The 19246-nt window shown below is 51.3% G+C and overlaps 1 protein-coding gene across 1 annotated transcript in view; it reads right to left on the bottom strand.

Moving 5' to 3' along the window:
• The window catches only part of YLPM1 (YLP motif containing 1), a 152274-nt gene that overhangs the window by 124301 nt on the left and 8727 nt on the right, over window positions 1-19246 (bottom strand). The gene's annotated exons all lie outside the window — the stretch shown is intronic.

Below are 19246 nucleotides of genomic sequence, written 5' to 3'. Positions count from 1 at the left end.
GAAAGCTCCAGAGAGAATTTGAAACACAAAGGAAGACACTACCAGAAAGCTCCAGAGAGAATTTGAAACACAAAGGAAGACACTACCAGAAAGCACAGAACAAAAAGTTCCAGAGAGAATTTGAAACACAAAGGAAGACACTACCAGAAAGCACAGAACAAAAAGTACAACAGCTTGCAATTATTACCATCTTTTCAGCTAGCCATTAAAAGGTATCAACCACTGAGGACTCTCAGTTCTTTTAAACAATTTTTTTTATATATATATATATATACACATACATACATACACACACACACACACACACACACACACACACACCTATACACATATATATATTACAAACATACACATAGATCCATATACAGAGATAGATACTGTGTACGGAAAGTATTCAGCCCCCTTTACATTTTCCCTGTTTCCTTGCAGCCATTTGGTACATTTTTTTCTCAGTAATGTGCACTCTGCATCCCATCCCCCATCGACAAAAAAAATGTAGAAATTTTTGCAAGAAAAACTGAAATATCACATGGTCCTTAGTATTCAGCCCCTTTGCTCAGTATTGAGTAGATGCACCCTCCCTTTTGAGCTAGTACAGCCATGAGTCTTCTTGGGATCCTGGATTTGGGGATCCTCGGCCATTCTTCCTTGCAGATGCTCTCCAGTTCCGTCAGGTTGGATGGTGAACGTTGGTAGAAGCCATTTTCAGGTCTCTCCAGAGATGCTCAGTTGGGTTTAGGTCAGGGCTCTGGCTGGGCCGGTCAGGAATGGTCACAGAATTGTTCTGAAGCCGCTCCTTTGTTATTTTAGCTGTGTGCTTAGGGTCATTGTCTTGTTGGAAGGTGAAGCTTCAGCCAGGTCTGGATCTTTCTGTACTTGGCCGCATTCATCTTTTCCTTCAAATTACAGCCAGTCGTCCTGTCCCTGCCCCCATAGAATGATGCTGCCACCATGCTTCACTGTGATGAGGTACCTGGTTTTCTCCACACATACCGCTTAGAATTATCACCAAATAGTTCTATCATCGTCCCATCAGAGCAGAGAATCTTATTTCTCAGTCTGCGAGTCCTTCATGTGTTTTTTGCAAACTCTATGCGGCTTTCATATGTCTTGCACTGAGGAGAGGCTTCCGTCGGGCCACTCTGCCATAGAGGCCCGACTGGTGGAGGCTACAGTGATAGGTGACTTAGAGAAACCAAGGAAAAAATTGTGAAAACATACCCTGCTGTAACTAAAAAGCATAGTGCATATAAAATAGGGAACTTAGTAAACACTGTTTTTGATCAAAAAAAAGCATAAAGCTATCCCACTAACGTCAAGGTGTACCCAGTTGGGATAGTACCTACACTCTCTAATATTAAAACCTTACCATGGGTCTAAAATAGGCCTCAATGTGGCTAAGGGCTGAGAGTGACCGGGTCCCATCTCACTGAAAAGGGGGCCACTCCCTGTTTGCACAGCATGAAATGCCCATCTCACTGAAAAGGGGGCCACTCCGTTTGCACAGAATGAAATGCCCATCTCACTGAAAAGGGGGCCACTCCGTTTGCACAGAATGAAATGCCCATCTCACTGAAAAGAGGGCCACTCCGTTTGCACAGAATGAAATGCCCATCTCACTGAAAAGGGGGCCACTCCCTGTTTGCACAGAATGAAATGCCCAGCTCACTGAAAAGGGGGCCACTCCCTGTTTGCACAGAATGAAATGCCCATCTCACTGAAAAGAGGGCCACTCCGTTTGCACAGAATGAAATGCCCATCTCACTGAAAAGGGGGCCACTCCCTGTTTGCACAGAATGAAATGCCCAGCTCACTGAAAAGGGGGCCACTCCCTGTTTGCACAGAATGAAATGCCCAGCTCACTGAAGAAGGGAATTTTGTTACTTACCGTAAATTCCTTTTCTTCTAGCTCTTATTGGGAGACCCAGACGATTGGGGTATAGCTACTGCCCTCTGGAGGCCACACAAAGCACTACATTAAAAGTGCAAGGCCCCTCCCCCTCTGGCTATACCCCCCCGTGGTATCACGGGTTCTCCAGTTTTAGTGCCAAAGCAAGAAGGAGGAAGCCAATAACTGGTTTAAACAAATTAACTCCGAATAACATCGGAGAACTGAAAAACCGTTCAACATGAACAACATGTGTACCCGCAAACAACAAAAAAACATCCCGAAGGACAACAGGGCGGGTGCTGGGTCTCCCAATAAGAGCTAGAAGAAAAGGAATTTACGGTAAGTAACAAAATTCCCTTCTTCTTCAGCGCTCTATTGGGAGACCCAGACGATTGGGACGTCCAAAAGCTGTCCCTGGGTGGGTAAATAAATACCTCATGTTAGAGCTGCAAAACAGCCCTCCCCTACGGGGGTGTCACTGCCGCCTGCAGGACTCTTCTACCTAAGCTGGCATCCGCCGAAGCATAGGTATGCACCTGATAATGCTTGGTGAAAGTGTGCAGACTGGACCAGGTAGCCGCCTGGCACACCTGTTGAGCCGAAGCCTGGTGACGTAATGCCCAGGACGCACCCACGGCTCTGGTGGAGTGGGCTTTTAGCCCTGAAGGAACCGGAAGCCCCGCAGAACGGTAGGCCTCTAGAATTGGTTCTTTGATCCATCGAGCCAGGGTGGCTTTAGAAGCCTGCAACCCCTTGCGCGGACCAGCGACAAGGACGAAAAGTGCATCGGCACGGCGTATGGGCGCCGTGCGGGAAATGTAGATTCTGAGTGCTCTCACCAGATCTAGCAAACGTAAGGCCTTTTCATACCGGTGAACCGGATGAGGGCAAAAGGAAGGCAAGGAAATATCCTGATTAAGATGAAAAGAGGATACGACCTTCGGAAGAAACTCCGGAATGGGGCGCAGCACAACCTTGTCCTGGTGGAACACCAGGAAGGGAGCCTTAGATGACAGAGCTGCCAGCTCAGACACTCGCCGAAGCGATGTGATCGCAACAAGAAACGCCACTTTCTGCGACAGCCGAGAAAAGGAAACTTCCTTCAGAGGCTCGAAGGGCGGCTTCTGGAGAGCAACTAGTACCCTGTTCAGATCCCATGGATCTAACGGTCGCTTGTACGGGGGCACAATATGACAGACCCCCTGCAGGAACGTGCGCACCTTAGGAAGACGTGCTAGACGCTTCTGAAAAAACACGGATAGTGCCGAAACTTGCCCTTTAAGGGAGCTGAGCGACAAGCCCTTTTCTAACCCCGATTGCAGGAAGGAAAGAAACTTGGGCAATGCAAATGGCCAGGGAGACACTCCCTGAGCAGAGCACCAGGACAAGAAAATCTTCCACGTTCTGTGGTAGATCTTAGCCGAATTCGACTTTCTAGCTTGTCTCATTGTGGCAACGACTCCCTGAGATAATCCAGCAGATGCTAGGATCCAGGACTCAATGGCCACACAGTCAGGTTCAGGGCCGCAGAATTCTGATGGAAAAACGGCCCTTGGGACAGTAAGTCTGGTCGGTCTGGCAGTGACCACGGTCGACCGATCGTGAGATGCCACAGATCCGGATACCACGACCTCCTCGGCCAGTCTGGAGCGACGAGTATGACGCGGCTGCACTCGGATCTGATCTTGCGTAGCACTCTGGACAAGAGCGCCAGAGGCGGAAACACGTATGGGAGCTGAAACTGCGACCAATCTTGAACCAAGGCGTCTGCCGCCAGAGCTCTTTGATCGCGCGACCTCGCCATGAATGCCGGGACCTTGTTGTTGTGCCGGGATGCCATTAGGTCGACGTCCGGCACTCCCCAGCGGCGACAGATTTCCTGAAACACGTCCGGGTGAAGGGACCATTCCCCTGCGTCCATGCCCTGGCGACTGAGGAAGTCTGCTTCCCAGTTTTCTACGCCTGGGATGTGAACCGCGGATATGGTGGATGCTCTGTCCTCCACCCACATTAGAATGCACCGGACTTCTTGGAAGGCTTGCCGACTGCGCGTCCCTCCTTGGTGGTTGATGTATGCCACCGCTGTGGAGTTGTCCGATTGGATTCGGATCTGCTTTCCTTCCAGCCACTGTTGGAAGGCCAGTAGAGCAAGATACACTGCTCTGATCTCCAGAACATTGATCTGAAGGGTGGACTCCTGCGGAGTCCACGTCCCCTGAGCCCTGTGGTGGAGAAATACTGCTCCCCACCCTGACAGACTCGCGTCTGTCGTGACTACTGCCCAGGATGGGGGCAGGAAGGATCTTCCCTGAGACAATGAGGTGGGAAGGAGCCACCATTGTAGAGAGTCTTTGGCCGTCTGGGAAAGCGAGACTTTCCTGTCCAGGGACGTTGACTTCCCGTCCCATTGGCGGAGAATGTCCCATTGAAGTGGACGCAGATGAAACTGCGCAAAGGGAACTGCTTCCATGGCTGCCACCATCTTCCCTAGGAAATGCATGAGGCGCCGCAAGGGATGCAACTGGCCCTGCAGAAGAGATCGCACCCCTGTCTGTAGTGACCGCTGCTTGTCCAGCGGAAGCTTCACTATCGCTGCTAGAGTATGAAACTCCATGCCAAGATACGTTAGTGACTGAGTCGGTGATAGGATCGACTTTGGAAAGTTGATGATCCATCCGAAAGACTGTAGAGTCTCCAGCGTAGCATTCAGGCTGTGCTGACATGCCTCCTGAGAGGGAGCTTTGACCAATAAGTCGTCTAGGTAAGGGATCACCGAGTGTCCCTGAGAGTGCAAGACTGCTACCACCGCCGCCATGACCTTGGTGAAGACCCGTGGGGCTGTCGCCAGACCAAATGGAAGAGCTACGAACTGAAAATGGTCGTCTCCTATCACAAAACGTAGAAAACGTTGATGTTCTGTAGCAATTGGCACGTGGAGATAAGCATCTTTGATGTCTATTGAGGCAAGGAAGTCTCCTCTGGACATTGAGGCAATGACAGAGCGGAGGGTTTCCATCCGGAACCTCCTGGCGTGCACATGTTTGTTGAGCCGTTTTAGGTCCAGAACAGGACGGAACGAGCCGTCCTTTTTTGGAACCACAAAGAGATTGGAGTAAAACCCTTGCCCTTGTTCCTGAGGAGGGACTGGGATAACCACTCCTTCCGCTTTTAGGGAATCCACCGCCTGCAGCAGAGCATCTGCTCGGTCTGGACGTGGGGAGGTTCTGAAGAACCGAGCTGGAGGACGAGAATTGAACTCGATTCTGTACCCGCGAGACAAAATGTCCGTCACCCACCGGTCTTTGACCTGTGACATCCAAATGCCGGAAAAGCGGGAGAGCCTGCCCCCGACCGGCGATGCGGCGGGGGGGGGCTGGAAGTCATGAGGTAGCCGCTTTGGAAGCGGTACCTCCATTTGCTTTCTTGGGGCGTGTGTGAGTCCGCCACGAATCTGAGTTTCTTTGCGTCCTCTGAGTCCCTTTGGACGAGGTAAATGGTGTCTTGCCCGAACCTCGAAAGGACTGAAACCTCTGCTGCCACTTTTTCTGCTGAGGTTTGGATGTTCTGGGTTGTGGTAAAGAGGAGTCTTTACCCTTGGACTGCTTAATGATGTCAGCCAATGGCTCGCCAAACAGTCTATCTCTAGACAAAGGCAAACTGGTTAAACATTTTTTGGAACCAGCATCTGCTTTCCAGTCCTTTAACCACAAGGCTCTGCGCAAAACTACCGAATTGGCGGACGCCATTGAGGTGCGACTGGTAGATTCTAGGACCGCATTGATAGCGTAAGACGCAAACGCCGACATCTGCGTGGTAAGGTGCGCCACTTGCGGCACTGCTGGATGCATGATAGCATCCACTTTTGCTAAGCCAGCTGAAATAGCCTGGAGTGCCCATACGGCTGCGAATGCCGGAGCAAACGACGCGCCGATAGCTTCATAGACAGATTTTAACCAAAGGTCCATCTGTCTGTCATTGGCATCTTTAAGTGAAGCGCCATCCTCCACTGCAACTATGGATCTAGCTGCAAGTTTGGAAATCGGGGGGTCTACCTTTGGACACTGTGTCCAGCGCTTGACCACCTCAGGGGGGAAAGGGAAACGCGTATCTTTAGATCGTTTAGAGAAACGCCTTTCTGGGTGAGCGTCGTGCTTCTGGATTGATTCTCTGAAGTCAGAGTGATCTAACAAAGCACTCAATTTACGCTTGGGATAAAGGAAACGAAACTTTTCCTGCTCCGCAGCCGCCTCTTCTGCTGAAGGGGCTGGGGGAGAAATATCCAACAGCCTATTGATGGCTGAGATAAGGTCGTTTACCATGGCATCCCCATCCGGGGTATCCAGGTTGAGAGGGGTTCCAGGAGTGGATTCCTGATCACTCTCATCAGACACATCACAGGGAGACTGATTGCGCTGAGACCCTGAGCAGTGTGAAGACGTCGAGGGTCTTTCCCAGCGAGCTCGCTTAGGGTGGCTGGGGCCATCATCTGAGTCATAATCCTCGGCCTGTGAAGCCGGGGACCCCCCTGTGGGCTGGATACATTCCAAGTAAGGGGGACCTGAGGACAGAGGCCTCGCCGTGCCCAGGGACTGAGCCCCATGCATAGATTGCAAGGTTTCAAGGATTTTTGCCATAGATACAGACATGTTATCTGCAAAAACTGCAAAGTCCGTCCCTGTCACCGGGGCAGAACTTACAAGCGTCTCAGCCTGGGTCGCTACCTCTCCCGACTCCGGCTGGCGAAGCAGCACCGGGTCGGAGCATTGCACACAATGGGGGTCATCGGAGCCTGCTGGTAGATTAGCCCCACATGCAGCACACGCAGTATACACAGCCCTTTTTGCCTTGGCCGCCTTGCGTTTTGAGGATGACATGTTGCTGCTTCCACAGAGCGATCTGGGATATGCAGCCAGAAGCGCACCTCACAGTGCAAGAAATACAATATCTGTACCCAGTACACTGATACACAGTGAGGCACTAGAGGGACCAGCACAGAAAAATCGCTTACCGCCCGCTTAAAAAGCGGGTGTGTGGTCGCCAGATAGCCCCTAGTCCAGGTCTCCCAGAGCCTTGCGTCCTTCCTCCAGCCAGGCTGCATGTAATGGCTGCCGGCGTCCTGAGAGGAAGGGGGGCGGGCCCTGGGCGTTCCTGGCTAAGAGCGGGAAGCCTGCTTCCCTCTGTGCCAAGTGAGAGGGCTGGAGCATGTAAAACAGGCTCCAGCCCTCGTCGCTGCTAGCGAACAGCGTCTCTCCCCTACCCTGAATGACAGGGTGGGGGCGGGAACGAAACGGAGCTGCCGGCGTCCTAGGCCCAAAAAGCCGGGGACTAAATTTATAACCGCCGCCGCCGTAAAAGCGCGGACGGCGGATCCCCGGCGCACCACAAGTCACAGCAGCGCCGCCCGGTCCAGAGGGGGTCGGCGCTGCGTTCCCAAACACAAACAATCCCCCAGTAATCTGTAGGGACACCAACTCCACGTTGCGGTCCCCGGCGCACTACAACACCCAGCCAGCCCGGAGTGTGTCTGTGCCTGCCGGGGACACAGAGTACCTGTATGATGCAGGGCCCGGTCCCTGATCGTACTCCTGCTCCGTCTCCAACAGGTTCTAATGGGTCTGTGGATGGAGCCCGGCATCAGAGCTGAGAGGCCGGCAGGATCCCACTTCCACAGAGCCCTACCAGGGGATGTGGAAGGAAAACAGCATGTCAGGCTCCAGCCCTGTACCAGCAATAGGTACCTCAACCTTACAACACCATCCAGGGGTGAGAAGGGAGCATGCTGGGGACACTATATGTGTCCTCTTTTCTTCCATCCGAAACAGTCAGCAGCTACTGCTGACTAAAATCTGTGGAGCTATGCATGGAATGTCTGACCTCCTTCGCACACAAAGCTAAAAACTGGAGAACCCGTGATACCACGGGGGGGTATAGCCAGAGGGGGAGGGGCCTTGCACTTTTAATGTAGTGCTTTGTGTGGCCTCCAGAGGGCAGTAGCTATACCCCAATCGTCTGGGTCTCCCAATAGAGCGCTGAAGAAAAGGGGGCCACTCCCTGTTTGCACAGAATGAAATGCCCAGCTCACTGAAAAGGGGGCCACTCCCTGTTTGCACAGAATGAAATGCCCATCTCACTGAAAAGGGTGCCACTCCCTGTTTGCTGTCCATCCCCCTGGCTGTGTGTCCTGTTGGGACCCGGTCACTCTCAGCCCTTAGCCACATTGAGGCCTATTTTAGACCCATGGTAAGGTTTTAATATTAGAGAGTGTAGGTACTATCCCAACTGGGTACACCTTGGCGTTGGTGGGATAGCTTTATACTTTTTTTGATCAAAAACAGTGTTTACTAAATCCCCTATGTTTATATGCACTATGCTTTTATTTCGTTACAGCAGGGTATGTTTTCACCATTTTTTCCCTTGGTTTCTCTTTGTCTTATGGCCAGTGTGAACATGAGCTCACAAGCTCCATGTATACCATCTCATACTCCGGCTCACTTTTTTGTTTTTATGTGTTTTTTTGTTTTTATATAGTGATAGGTGACTTTGTGGACCTTTCTCCCATCTCCCTACTGCATCTCTGGAGCTCAGCCACAGTGATCTTGGGGTTCTTCTTTACCTCTCTCACCAAGGCTCTTCTCCCATGATTGCTCAGTTTGGCTGGACGGCCGGGTCTAGGAAGAGTTCTGGGGGTCCCAAACTTCTTCCATTTAAGGATTATGGAGGCCACTGTGCTCTTAGGAACCTTGAGTACTGGAAAAGTTCTTTTGTAACCTTGGCCAGATCTGTGCCTTGCCACAATTCTGTCTCTGAGCTCCTTGGGCCGTTCCTTTGACCTCATGATTCTCATTTGGTGTGACATGCAGTGTGAGCTGTGAGGTCTTATATAGACAGGTGTGCGCCTTTCCAAACCACATCCTATCAGTGTAATTACACACAGCTGGACTCCAATGAAGGAGAAGAACCATCTCAAGGAGGATCACAAGGAAATGGACAGCATGGGACTTACATAGAGTCTGAGCAAAGGGGCTGAATACTTATCACCATGTGATATTTCAGTTTTTCTTGTTTAAAAAATTTGCAAATGTTTCTACATTTGTCTTTTTCTATAAACGTGGGGGATGGGGCGCAGAGTACATCAATGAGAAAAAAAATGGCTGCAATGAAACAGTGAAAAATTGAAAGGGGTTGCAATACTTTCCGTACCCACTGTATATACATATACACATTATATACACACACACACACACACACACACACACACACACATATAAAAAAAATGTGTATATAATATACATATATTGTTTATACATACATATATAATATATATTATATATATAATAATATACACATACATATATATACACACACACACATATATATATACACACTGGAGATGAAGATGGGATCACAAGGTCTGATCTGTAGCTTTTTTCAGAAATACTGTTATCTCCATTGATGACCATGCTCTGTTTTTGTGTAAGGGGTGCACCTGCCACTAGAACAGGGGTTACACAAGATCCAAAGTATCAACATAAATCCTTTATTTTACCCAAAATAATTAGAGAGCAGCAATGACTGTAGAGAGAGGATCAGGAAATGTTCTGCAGGTAACAACAGTCACAATCAGTAGGACGTGCACCGGTCGTCGCTGTGAATGACTAACTGCGGACACAGGACATCACTAGCCTCTCACACTGCTCTGGGGGAATTTTGGCCCACTCTTCTTGCAGTCTCTTCCACAGGACATCACTAGTCTCTCACACTGCTCTGGTGGGATTTTGGCCCACTCTTCTTCCAGTCTCTTCCACAGGACATCACTAGTCTCTCACACTGCTCTGGAGGGATTTTGGCCCACTCTTCTTCCAGTCTCTTCCACAGGACATCACTAGTCTCTCACACTGCTCTGGGGGGATTTTGGTCCACTCTTCCTCCAGTCTCTTCTACAGGACATCACTAGTCCCTCACACTGCTCTGGGGGGATTTTAGCCCACTCTTCTTCCAGTCTCTTCCACAGGACATCACTAGTCTCTCACACTGCTCTGGGGGGATTTTGGCCCACTCTTCTTCCAGTCTCTTCTACAGGACATCACTAGTCTCTCACACTGCTTTGGGGGGATTTTGGCCCACTCTTCTTCCAGTCTCTCCACAGGACATCACTAGTCCCTCACACTGCTCTGGGGGGATTTTGGCCCACTCTTCTTCCAGTCTCTTCTACAGGACATCACTAGTCTCTCACACTGCTCTGGAGGGATTTTGGCCCACTCTTCTTCCAGTCTCTTCCACAGGACATCACTAGTCCCTCACACTGCTCTGGGGGGATTTTGGCCCACTCTTCTTCCAGTCTCTCCACAGGACATCACTAGTCCCTCACACTGCTCTGGGGGGATTTTGGCCCACTCTTCTTCCAGTCTCTTCTACAGGACATCACTAGTCTCTCACTGCTCTGGAGGGATTTTGGCCCACTCTTCTTCCAGTCTCTTCCACAGGACATCACTAGTCCCTCACACTGCTCTGGGGGGATTTTGGCCCACTCTTCTTCCAGTCTCTCCACAGGACATCACTAGTCCCTCACACTGCTCTGGGGGGATTTTGGTCCACTCTTCTTCCAGTCTCTCACACTGCTCTGGGGGGATTTTGGCCCACTCTTCTTCCAGTCTCTTCTACAGGACATCACTAGTCTCTCACACTGCTCTGGGGGGATTTTGGTCCACTCTTCTTCCAGTCTCTTCCACAGGACATCACTGGTCTCTCACACTGCTCTGGGGGGATTTTGGTCCACTCTTCTTCCAGTCTCTTCCACAGGACATCACTAGTCCCTCACACTGCTCTGGGGGGATTTTGGCCCACTCTTCTTCCAGTCTCTCCACAGGACATCACTAGTCCCTCACACTGCTCTGGGGGGATTTTGGCCCACTCTTCTTCCAGTCTCTCCACAGGACATCACTAGTCTCTCACACTGCTCTGGGGGGATTTTGGCCCACTCTTCTTCCAGTCTCTCCCCAGGACATCACTAGTCTCTCACACTGCTCTGGGGGGATTTTGGCCCACTCTTCTTCCAGTCTCTTCCACAGGACATCACTGGTCTCTCACACTGCTCTGGGGGGTGTTGTGAATGTCAGTTATGCTTTGGCTGCTGGGAGGCTCCCTCTTGTGGCCAGGAATGGTTTGGACAGAGACCAGGTGTGTTGAGCAATGGGCTTTTCCATTGCTAACTCTCTGCTTATTTAAATCCTGGTCTGATAGCAGGCTATGCCGGATGTCAGTTGTTCTTTGTTCACCAGCCTGCTTCATCCTGCTCCATACCACATCTACCTCAGATAAGTGCTTGCTTTTTATTTGTTGTTTGGTTCTTTTACTCTTATCTGAGTTTGTCATTTGCTGTGGTTGTTTTCAGTTTATTTGCATGCAGAGATCTTCCCTTTCAGTTGCTTGGCTGGGAAACTCCCTGCAGTTATGTTTGGAGTATTGCTCCTATTAGTCCATGTGTTTGTGGCTTTTTGAATTTGTAATGATTCTTGTTTTCTGTTCATTGGTATGACAAGAGCGCCTGGTATAGGACGGAGTTCAGATCGTGCGATCTGAGGGCCTTTTTGTACTATCAGGAATTTGGAATTTTGCAGGGTTTTTCTCTGGCCACCATCAGCCCCTTTCCTGTCCTTTCCTATTTTAGTCAGTGGGGGCCTCACCTTTTGCTGATCCTATCATCTGTGTATTGTGTTTTCCTATATCACCGCAGTCTTTGAATGTGGGGGGCTTGCTATTCTTTATCTATTTTCTGAGGCAGGGAGTTATTCATCTTTCCTTCCTTTAGGATAGCTAGTTCTCCGGCTGGGTTCGCAGTGCACAGGATGTTAGTTCACCCCTCGGCTACTTCTAGTGTTGATGGTTAGTAAGGTGATGGCGGCCAGATTAGTTGCCAATACTCTTGTCACCTTTTACCAATGATTTGTGGTGGTCTTCCATGGTTCCGGATCATAACAGTACATCCGGACAACTGTTGTGAATGTCAGTTATGCTTTGGCTGCTGGGAGGCTCCCTCTTGTTGCCAGGAATGGTTTGAACATAGACCAGGTGTGTTGAGCAATGGGCGTTTCCATTGCTAACTCTCTGCTTATTTAAATCCTGGTCTGATAGCAGGCTAGGCCGGATGTAGTGTTATGATCCGGAACCATGGAAGACCACCACAAATCATTGGTAAAAGGTGACAAGAGCATTGGCAACTAATCTGGCCGCCATCCCCTTACTAACCAACACTAGAAGTAGCTGAGGGGTGAACTAACATCCTGTGCACCGCGAACCCAGTCGGAGAACTAGCTATCCTAAAAGGAAGGAAAGATGAATAACTCCCTGCCTCAGAAAATAGACAAAGAATAGCAAGCCCCCCACATTCAGACTGCGGTGATATAGGAAAACACAATACACAGATAGATGATAGGATTAGCAAAAGGTGAGGCCCCCACTGACTAAAATAGGAAAGGACAGGAAAGGGGCTAAGGCTATGTGCGCACGTTGCGTAAATTCATGCAGTTACGCTGCGCTTTGCAGCGCAGCGTAACTGCATGCGTCCTGCGTCCCCTGCACAGTCTATGGAGATTGTGCAGGGGCCGTGCGCACGTGGCGTCTCAGAGCGCAGCGCTTCGGCTACTGCCGAAGCGCTGCGCAAAAAGAAGTGACATGTCACTTCTTTCCTGCGCTTTGCCGGCAGCTCCTGCTCTGTCTATGGCAGGAGCTGCAGGCAGAGCGCATGGAATCGGCGCTCACTACGGACATTTCTGCAGCGATCCAAAGCGCACATGTGCTCTTCAGATCGCTGCAGAAATATCTGCAGGGCTAGTACGCAACGTGCGCACATAGCCTAATGGTAGCCAGAGAAAAACCCTGCAAAGAAGGGAATTTTGTTACTTACCGTAAATTCCTTTTCTTCTAGCTCCTATTGGGAGACCCAGACGATTGGGTGTATAGCTACTGCCTCCGGAGGCCACACAAAGCATTACACTAAAAAGTGTAAGGCCCCTCCCCTTCTGGCTATACACCCCCAGTGGGATCACTGGCTCACCAGTTTTAGTGCAAAAGCAAGAAGGAGGAAAGCCAATAACTGGTTTAAACAAATTCACTCCGAGTAACATCGGAGAACTGAAAAACCGTTCAACATGAACAACATGTGTACCCGAGAAAAAACCAAAAATCCCGAAGGACAACAGGGCGGGTGCTGGGTCTCCCAATAGGAGCTAGAAGAAAAGGAATTTACGGTAAGTAACAAAATTCCCTTCTTCAGCGCTCCATTGGGAGACCCAGACGATTGGGACGTCCAAAAGCTGTCCCTGGGTGGGTAAAGAATACCTCATGTTAGAGCTGCGAAGACAGCCCTTCCCTACGGGGAGGCAACTGCCACCTGCAGGACTCTTCTACCTAGGCTGGCGTCCGCCGAAGCATAGGTATGCACCTGATAATGTTTGGTGAAAGTGTGCAGACTCGACCAGGTAGCTGCCTGGCACACCTGTTGAGCCGTAGCCTGGTGTCGCAATGCCCAGGACGCACCCACGGCTCTGGTAGAATGGGCCTTCAGCCCTGATGGAACCGGAAGCCCAGCAGAACGGTAGGCTTCAAGAATTGGTTCTTTGATCCATCGAGCCAGGGTGGCCTTAGAAGCCTGCGACCCTTTGCGCTTACCAGCGACAAGGACAAAGAGTGCATCCGAACGGCGCAAGGGCGCCGTGCGGGAAATGTAGATTCTGAGTGCTCTCACCAGATCTAACAAATGTAAATCCTTCTCATACCGATGAACTGCATGAGGACAAAACGAAGGCAAAGAGATATCCTGATTAAGATGAAAAGAGGATACCACCTTCGGGAGAAACTCCTGAATGGGGCGCAGCACTACCTTGTCCTGGTGGAAGACCAGGAAAGGAGCCTTGGATGACAGCGCTGCTAGCTCAGACACTCTCCGAAGAGATGTGATCGCTACCAGAAAAGCCACTTTCTGTGATAGTCTAGAAAGTGAAACCTCCCTCAGAGGCTCGAAGGGCGGCTTCTGGAGGGCAACTAGTACCCTGTTCAGATCCCATGGATCTAACGGCCGCTTGTACGGGGGTACGATATGGCAAACCCCCCTGTAGGAACGTACGCACCCTAGTAAGTCGTGCCAGACGCTTCTGAAAAAAGACGGATAGCGCCGAGACCTGTCCTTTAAGGGAGCCGAGCGACAAACCTTTTTCTAACCCAGATTGCGGGAAAGAAAGAAAGGTAGGCAATGCAAATGGCCAGGGAGACACTCCCTGAGCAGAGCACCAGGATAAGAATATCCTCCACGTTCTGTGGCAGATTTTAGCTGACGTGGGCTTCCTAGCCTGTCTCATGGTGGCAACGACCCCTTGGGATAATCCTGAAGACGCTAGGATCCAGGACTCAATGGCCACACAGTCAGGTTCAGGGCCGCAGAATTCCGATGGAAAAACGGCCCTTGGGACAGTAAGTCTGGTCGGTCTGGTAGTGCCCACGGTTGGCCGACCGTGAGATGCCACAGATCCGGATACCACGCCCTCCTTGGCCCGTCTGGGGCGACGAGTATGACGCGGCTGCAGTCGGATCTGATCTTGCGTAGCACTCCGGGCAAGAGTGCCAGAGGTGGAAACACATAAGGGAGCCGGAACTGCGACCAATCTTGCACTAAGGCGTCTGCCGCCAGAGCTCTGTGATCGCGAGACCGTGCCATGAAGGTTGGGACCTTGTTGTTGTGCCGGGACGCCATTAGGTCGACGTCCGGCCTTCCCCAACGGCGACAGATTTCCTGACACACGTCCGGGTGAAGGGACCATTCCCCTGCGTCCATGCCCTGGCGACTGAGGAAGTCTGCTTCCCAGTTTTCTACGCCGGGGATGTGAACTGCGGATATGGTGGAGGCCGTGGCTTCCACCCACATCAGAATCCGCCGGACTTCCTGGAAGGCTTGCCGACTGCGTGTCCCCCCTTGGTGGTTGATGTATGCCACCGCTGTGGAGGTGTCCGATTGAATTCGGATCTGCCTTCCTTCCAGCCACTGCTGGAAGGCTAGTAGGGCAAGATACACTGCTCTGATTACCAGAACATTGATCTGAAGGGTGGACTCCTGCTGAGTCCACGTACCCTGAGCCCTGTGGTGGAGAAAAACTGCTCCCCTCCCTGACAGACTCGCGTCTGTCGTGACCACCGCCCAAGACGGTGGTAGGAAGGATCTTCCCTGTGATAATGAGGTGGGAAGAAGCCACCATTGCAGAGAGTCCTTGCCGTCTGTGAAAGGGATACTTTCCTGATCAGGGATGTTGACTTCCCGTCCCATTGGCGGAGAATGTCCCATTGAAGTGGACGCAGATGAAACTGCGCAAACGGAACCGCTTCCATTGCCGCCACCATCTTCCCGAGGAAGTGCATGAGGCGTCTTAAGGAGTGCGACTGACCTAGAAGGAGAGTCTGCACCCCAGTCTGTAGTGACCGCTGCTTGTCCAGCGGAAGCTTCACTATCGCTGAGAGGGTATGAAACTCCATGCCAAGATACGTTAGTGATTGGGTCGTGACAGGTTTGACTTTGAGAAGTTGATGATCCACCCGAACGTCTGGAGAGTCTCCAGCGCAACATTCAGTCTGAGTTGGCATGCCTCTTGAGAGGGTGCCTTGACAAGTAGATCGTCCAAGTAAGGGATCACAGAGTGTCCCTGTGAGCGCAAGACTGCTACCACTGCCGCCATGACCTTGGTGAACACCCGTGAGGCTGTCGCCAGACCGAATGGCAGAGCTACGAACTGAAGATGGTCGTCTCCTATCACGAAACGTAGACGAAACATTGGTGCTCTGTAGCAATCGGCACGTGGAGATAAGCATCTTTGATGTCTATTGATGCTAGGAAATTTCCTTGAGACATTGAGGCAATGACGGAGCGGAGGGTATCATCCGGAACCGCCTGGCCTCCACGTGCTTGTTGAGCAGTTTTAGGTCCAGAACGGAACGGAAAGAGCCATCCTTTTTTTTTTTTTGGCACCACAACCAGATTGGAGGAAAACCGTGTCTTGTTCCTGAAGAGGAACAGGGATTACCACTCCTTCTGCCTGCAGAAGAGCATCGGCTCGGTGGGGAGGTGGGGACGTTCTGAAGAATCGAGTCGGAGGACGAGAACAGAACTCTGTCCTGTGAACGTGGGCACACTGTCCCTCACCCACCGGTCTGGGACCTGTGGCAGCTAAATGTCGCCAAAGGCGAGCGAGTCTGCCATCAACCGCGGATGCGGAGAGATGAGAGAGCTGAGAGTCATGAGGAGACCGCCTTGGTAGCGGTTCCTCCGGCTGCCTTCCTTGGGCGTGATTGAGCCCGGCCGGAAGCTGAGCCCCTCTGAGGCTTTTCAGCCCTTTTGGACGAGGACAATTGGGACCTGCCCGAGCCTGGGAAGGACCGAAACCTCGACTGTCCTTCCAGGACAGCATTAATAGGGTAAGTCGCAATGCAGACATTGCGAGGTTACGGACGCCCCTGCGGCACAGAAGTACATGTGCTCAAGACCAGCTGCGCAAGAACAGCTGAAAAGCTTAGGGTGCCCATACGGCTGTGAATGCCGGAGCAACCGACACGCCGATAGCCTCATAGACAGATTTCAACCAGAGTCCCTCTGTCTGTCAATGGCATCTTTAAGTGAAGTCCCATCTCCACTGCAACTATGGCTCTAGCCGCAAGCCTGGAGATTGGAGAATCCACCTTTGGACCCTGGGTCCAGCGCTTTACCACGTCAGGGGGGAAGGGATAACGTGTATCCTTAATACGTTTGGAGAAAACGCTTTTCTGGGAAGCGTGGTGTTCCTGGACTGCTTCTCTGAAGTCAGCGTGGCCAGAACAATACTCAATATACGTTTGAGCTACTGAAATGGGACTTCTCCTGCTGTGAAGCTGACTCCTCCGCTGGGGGAGCTGAGGGAGAAAGATCCAACATTCCATTGATGGACGCTATAGGATCATCCCTTATGGCGTCACCATCCGGTGTATCCGGATTGAGAGCGGTGTCAGGATCAAAGTCCTGATGAGCTACGTCTGCCTCATCATACAGAGAGTCTTCCTGGGACCCCCCCGGAGCACCGATTTCGAATGAGGGTGGCCAGGGAGCAATGATCCAGATTGCCCATGGCCTGTGCGGACTGCAAGTCTCTATCCCAATGCAACTCCGTCCCTGTCCTTGGACAGGGTTGAGAGGTGGTTCCTTTGGCCACGTCAAGTAGAGACCCCGGCCGACCAAGTGCTACAGTGGAGCATTGCACACAATGGGGTTCAGTGCCGTGGAACAGTATCACATGCAGTAGAAACAGCAACGAAAGCCTGTGTTGCTTATATGCTGCTGCCGACTAGCCATCTAGGAGTATAGAGCCAAGAATGGCGACCGTACAGTGCAATGTATAGCATACAAGCATAAAGTACAAATGAACACTGCAGCACATGTAATACAAGCAGCATAGAAAGCCTGTGCCTTGGCACCCCTGCTTTTCTGCTGCTGTAGACTAGCCATCTAGGGGAATATCGCCCAGAATAGCGACCATACAGTGCAATGTATAGCATACAAGCATAAGTACAAATGAACACTGCAACACCTGCAGTACAAGCAGCATAGAAAAAAACCTGTGCCTCAGCACCCTTGCTTTTCTGCTGCTGTAGTCTAGCCATTCTATGGGGAATATAGCCAAGACTAGCGACCGTACAGTGGAGTGTATAGCATACAAGCATAATACACATGAACACTTCAGTACGTGCAATACAAGCAGCATAGAAAGCCTGTGCCTTAGCACACCTGCTTTCCTGCTGCTGATGTGTCGCCATCTAAGAGGGCATATAGCCAAAAATAGCGACCTATGCAGTGTAAGCATAAAATACAAAGGACAAATGCGGTATTTAGTGTCAGCACTTCAGGTGCCGCTTACCGCCCGCCTATAAGCGGGTGTGTGGTCGCCCTAGTCCTGTGCCTGGTTGCCCAGAGTCCGTTCTCTCAGCTCGGACTGCAGTAATGGCTGCCGGCGTCCTTCTCCAGCTCGTGTGAGTAGGGGCGGGCCGTGGGCGTGCCCCAAGTCAGAGCGGGAAACCGGCGTCCCACAGTGTCCAGTGAGAGGGCTGGAGCATGTAAATAAGGCTCCAGCCCTCGGCGCTGCTGATTGTACAGCGTCTCTCCCCTACCCTGATTGACAGGGTGGGGGCGGGAACGAAGCGGAGCTAGGCCGCAAAAGCCGGGGACTGGATTTATAAGCGCCGCCGCCGTAAAAGCGCGGTCGGCGCTAAGTCCCCGGCGCACTACAAGTCCCAGCCGCGCCGCCGCTCCCGGAGCGTCCGGCGCGGTATTCCCAATACATAAAGTCACTCAGCTAGGCTGCAGTGACTAACCCTTTACTGTCCCCGGCGCACTAGCACACCCAGCAAGTCTGGAGTGTGCTGTGCCTGTGTGTACGGGGACACAGAGTACCTGAATGGTGCAGGGCCATGTCCCTGAACGGTACCCAGCTCCGTATCCAGCAGGTTCAATGGGTCTGTGGATGGAGCCCGGCTTCAGGGCTTTGGGGCCGGTAAGATCCCACTTCCTCAGAGCCCCTCAGGGGGATGTGGAAGGAAAACAGCATGTGGGCTCCAGCCTCCGTACCAGCAATAGGTACCTCAACCTTACAAACCACAAGCGGGGTGAGAAGGGAGCATGCTGGGGGCCCTATATGGGCCCTCTTTTCTTCCATCCGATATAGTCAGCAGCTACTGCTGACTAAACAGTGGAGCTATGCGTGGATGTCTGACCTCCTTCGCACAAAGCAGAAAACTGGTGAGCCAGTGATCCCACTGGGGGTGTATAGCCAGAAGGGGAGGGGCCTTACACTTTTTAGTGTAATGCTTGTGTGGCCTCCGGAGGCAGTAGCTATACACCCAATCGTCTGGGTCTCCCAATGGAGCGCCGAAGAAATTCCAAATTCCTGATAGTACAAAAAGGCCCTCAGATCGCACGATCTGAACTCCGTCCTATACCAGGTGCTCTTGTCATACCAATGAACAGAAAACAGGAATCATTACAAATTCAAAAAGCCACAGACACATGGACATAAAGGAGCTATACTCCAAACATAACTGCAGGGAGTTTCCCAGCTAAGCAACTGAGAGGGAAGATCTCGGCATGCAAATAAACTGAAAACAACCACAGCAAATTACAAACTCAAATAAGAGTAAAAGAACCAAACAACAAATAAAGAGCAAGCACTTATCTGAGGTAGATGTGGTCTGGAGTAGAATGAAGCAGGCTGGTGAACAAAGAACAACTGACATCCGGCATAGCCTGCTATCAGACCAGGATTTAAATAAGCAGAGAGTTAGCAATTGAAACGC

This window comes from Anomaloglossus baeobatrachus, unplaced genomic scaffold, assembly GCF_048569485.1.
Source record: "Anomaloglossus baeobatrachus isolate aAnoBae1 unplaced genomic scaffold, aAnoBae1.hap1 Scaffold_289, whole genome shotgun sequence".
NCBI classification, from domain to species: Eukaryota; Metazoa; Chordata; class Amphibia; order Anura; family Aromobatidae; genus Anomaloglossus; species Anomaloglossus baeobatrachus.
The sequence above is the reverse complement of the archived record's forward strand: the minus strand, read 5'-3'. Positions and strand labels throughout refer to the sequence as shown.